Source organism: Elephantulus edwardii, unplaced genomic scaffold (genome assembly GCF_000299155.1).
Source record: "Elephantulus edwardii isolate Elephantulus edwardi_28Jun2011 unplaced genomic scaffold, EleEdw1.0 scaffold00199, whole genome shotgun sequence".
Lineage (NCBI taxonomy): Eukaryota > Metazoa > Chordata > Mammalia > Macroscelidea > Macroscelididae > Elephantulus > Elephantulus edwardii.
The window spans coordinates 4762258-4766656 of record NW_006399949.1 but is presented as its reverse complement, the minus strand read 5'-3'; the positions used below and the strand labels follow the sequence as shown (position 1 = coordinate 4766656).

The 4399-nt window shown below is 39.2% G+C and overlaps 1 pseudogene; it reads right to left on the bottom strand.

The window, feature by feature from the left end:
* LOC102875598 overlaps positions 1-1772 on the bottom strand; it is a 94679-nt pseudogene extending 92907 nt beyond the window's left edge.
* Between the last annotated feature and the right edge of the window lie 2627 nt (positions 1773-4399).

The following is a 4399-nucleotide window of genomic DNA, read 5'->3' as shown; positions in this document are numbered from 1 at the left end:
AATATGGATCTCTTCCAGTCAGTTGGCCAAGTGGTTGTTCTCCAGATTTCTTGGCACAACTTGGTGAGCACATCCAGGGCAGCATCTGTTAGCTGAAATACATCAATTGGTATACCATCTATTCCTGGGGGCTTATTTTTTGCTAGTTCCTTCAAAGCAGCTTGAACTTCTCCCTTCATCACCATAGGCTCTTGCTCAAATGTTATTTCATTAAATTCTTCTGTATCTGCCAATTCCTTTTGATACAATGAGTAGGTATATTCCTTCCATCTTCTTTTAATACCTCTTGGATCCCAAATCAATTGTATAGAACTCAATGTGATGTATCCAGGACAAACGTTTCTCTACTTAGTTTCCAAAAGAGAAAAATAAAAAGAGAGTAAGAGCTTGAACAAAGTCTTGTGTTTACCTCTTGCTGTGCAAATTTGCTACTGATGTTCCTAGCAAAACTATGAAAGACAGACTAGGTACAAAGACTTTAATAAAGTCGTTGGCTATATAGGCACATGGGAGATCTTTGGAAGATCTAAAATTCACCTTAATGTTCACTTGTAAAGCCACACTCTATGTTAAATTTAATTCAACATGCATTTATAGGGTCCACTTTGTTCAGTACATGTCTTGGAGTCCTGATACACATATTTCTGAATCACCTAGATAGAGGGAACCCCTTGTCTGCAAAAGTTCTCACCATTCAGTTTGTACCATAAAATGAAGACACACTGTGACACAAATTTACATATTGTCAATGAATGCTGTGGGAAAGATCAAAAGTGTTACAAGTATCTAGATTATGTTTTATGATATGTCCAATTTATTGAGGAGCAATGGTGTCAGTTTGAGGGTTAAGGTACAGGTGCAGCCAGAGTGCTCCTCGGAGATAAAAATGATGATGCTTCATCTCACATACTTTGGGCATGTTTCTAGGAAAGCCAATTCCTTAGAGAGAAACATTGTGCTAGGGAAGGTGGAGGGCTGATGAAAGACAGATCATCAACCAGATGGACTGACATCATGATTATAGCCAGGAGAGGTTGTTCCTTGGAGAGGGACAGTAAAGGAGAAGAAGGCCATCAACCACATAGATCATACAGTGACTGTAGCAATAGGCTTGAGTGTGTCAGAAATTGTGTGTATGGTACAGAATAGGACAGAGTTAAGATCCGTTGTTCTTAGACTCACTATGAGTTGTACTTGAATCAACAGTACCCAACAACAACAACAGCAACAACAACAGGTTCTAACTTAGAAAATCCTCTGATCAAGCTGTCTGCCTGAATACTTTAATACAATCTTTAAATTATGCCACGTCAGTCTCATCTTCCCAAGCTTTCACATCTAGTAAGTTTGAAGACTTGACAACAAGTACAGGACGTTTGGCTTTCTTTGACTTAGAGTATGTAAGACATTTTTCTCTTAGCTGTTTTGCTACCTCACTTTCCTCTTAACTCCTCTAATCCAAAGAGATCAAGGCTGTTCTCACCTTTGCTCTCTGTAGCTCCACTTCTTGTGATCTCTTCTGTCTTAGGAAGGATATACTTGCCGAACGCTTCCTTCACTCCTGGCAGGCTGGCCTTTCCCTTCTCATAAGATGTGATGTGATCATTCCAATGTAGGGTGTGACACATGTTGGCCAGTGGAGAGTTAGGCATGGCTTTAAACATTGCCATATTTACTTGTGATGGCACATACAGCTCTGTGTAGCTCTTGTCAGCCAGGTAATTGTTGAGGATCTGGAGGCTGGTAGTGGTTTTGAGGTCTCTGAAACCCATTATGTCTACTGTATCTGAATGTAGGCAACAGTGAAGGACAAGAGATGGTTATAAAATATAATTGGAGTAGACTTAATATCATATTTTAGTTCTTGTGGACTTATTTTCACATTTTCACTTTCAATTTGAACTCACACCTAAGTGAATGATGGCTTGTCCCACAGTTAGCCTTGGCCTTGAACTGACCTAGCTCTCAGACACATAGTAAGTAAATGAGAAGACCGTGATTTGGATCAGATGCACCTTAGTCTCTAACAGATACTGTTTTTCAGCACTTTTCAGAGGTTCCTGACAGCAGAATTTCCCAGTGCAACTCATCTTTTGAGTTGTACTGTAGTCACTAGTAACTAGTTATTCATCTTGATTTCATATTCAATGAATTTCAGACAGCAAAGGTTGGCAGAAAATTTCAATTTCTTCACCTTTGGCTTTAGTTGTTGACATGTGTGGTATATGAATGTTGTGTTGATTGCCTTCAAGTCAAGCATGACTCATAGCGACCTTATGAACAAAAGGCCTGAAGCCCCTCTACAATGATCAACATTTATCCAAGTTCATAGAGTTTCCAGAGGCATGTTGAAGAAGTGGATGCCACTCTTGCTTCCAAAACTGTCACTGAATGTTATTGGTGAGTTGCTTGCAATGCACAGCGATCCTATGTACAGCAGCTCTGAAACCTTCCCTGTTCTGAGCCAGTCTCACTAATTCTGACACACCAATTCCTATTGCCCCAGTTACTGTATCAATCCATTTCATCTGGGTTTTCCCGCTCCTGTGCTGTCCTTCCACCCTTCCAAGCATGATGTCCTCCTCCAAGGACTGATCTCTCTTGGCCACATGCCCAAATTAAGTGAGGCAGAGCTTCAAAATCCTAGCCTCCTTTCTTCTGTCTTACTTAGTCATTGTTCAACTCTGAGTCATAGCAAGTTATTAAGAAGATCATGGCTTGGATTAGGCATATCTTCGTATCTAGACCGACATCGTTGCTCTTCAGCACTCTGAAGAGGTCCATGACAGTAAATTTTACCAATGCAATTAATTTTTATTTTTTTATTTCTTGACTGCTGGTGTTAAGAGTGTTGATTGTGGATCTGAGAAAGCTGTAATTGCTAACAACCTTAATCATTTCTCCATCTAATATGGTTTTGCCAAATGGCACAGTTGGGAGAATCTTTGTCTTCTTGATGTTGATCTTCATTCCATATTGAAGTCTACAGTCCTTGACCTTTTGCAACAAATGCTTCAGGTCTTCTTCTGTTTCAAAGAGCAAAGTTGTGTCATTTTCATATTGTAGGTTGTCAATGAGTCTTCCTCCAATCATGATGCCACCCTCCTCCTCATAAAGCCCTGCTTCCCAAATGATCTGTTCTGCATACAGATTGAAAAGGTACGGGGACAGGATCCATCTCTGATGCACTTTTTTCCTGATTTTGAACCATGCAGTGTTTCTTTGCTCTGTTCTGATGACTGCTTCTTGGTCCAAGTATAGGTTTTGTATAAGCACAATCAAGTGTTCTGGGATTCCCATTTAATGAATGAAGATCAGATAAATTGTGGGAAGATAGCAAGAATGTTGAAGATACTCTTAATATTGCACTAGAGCTCCAAGTAGCCAAAGCAAAGGGAAGAAATCAAGATGTTAAGAAGCTGAATAGAAGATTTCAAGGGACCACTTGGGAAGAGAAGGCAAAATATTATAATAAAATGTGCAAGGAGCTGGAGTCAGAAAATCAAACAAGCCAAATTCGCTCAGCATTTCTTAAGCTGAAAGAACTAAAGTATAAATTTAAGCCACGAGTTGCAATGATTAAAGATGTTATGGGCAGAATATTGAATGATTCAAGAAGCATTTAAAGCAGATGGAATAAGTATACCGAGTCATTGTACCAAAGGGAATTGGCTGACACAGAAGAATTTCAAGAAACAACACATGATCAAGAGTCAATGGCAATGAAGGAGGAAGTGCAGGCTTCTCTGAAGGATGTGGTAAAAAATAAAGCCCCAGGAATTGATGGAATACCAACTGACGTATTTCAGCAAACAGATGCTGCCCTGCATGTGCTCACCAAGATGTGCCAACAAATCTGGAGTACATCTACTTGGCCAACTGACTGGGATCCATATTGATTCCCATTCCAAAAAAAGATCACCTGATAGAGTGTAGAAATTATCAAACAATATCGCTAATATCACACACTAGCAAAATCCTGCTGTAGATTATCCAGAAAATACTTGAATAGTACATTGACAGAAAACTACCAGAGATATAGGCTGGGCTTAGAAGAGGTTGTGGCACTAGGGACATTATTGCTAATGTCAGGTGGATCTTCGTTGAAAGCAGAGAGTACCAGAAGAATGTCTATCTGTGTTTCATTGACTATGCAAAGGCATTTGACTGAGTGGATCACAACAAATAGTGACTAACTTTGAGAAAAATATGAATAATAGTTGTATTTAAAAGTGTTTTTTGTATGTGTATGGATAGTGTCCTATTACACATAGCGTTCTACTCAAGGACAGATAAATAACTTTAAAAGTATGTTTATTTTGATGATGAATGTGACATCATTCCTCTTAAATTTGTTATTCCCAGCATAGTATATCAGATGAGTGCCTGATTTGAAATG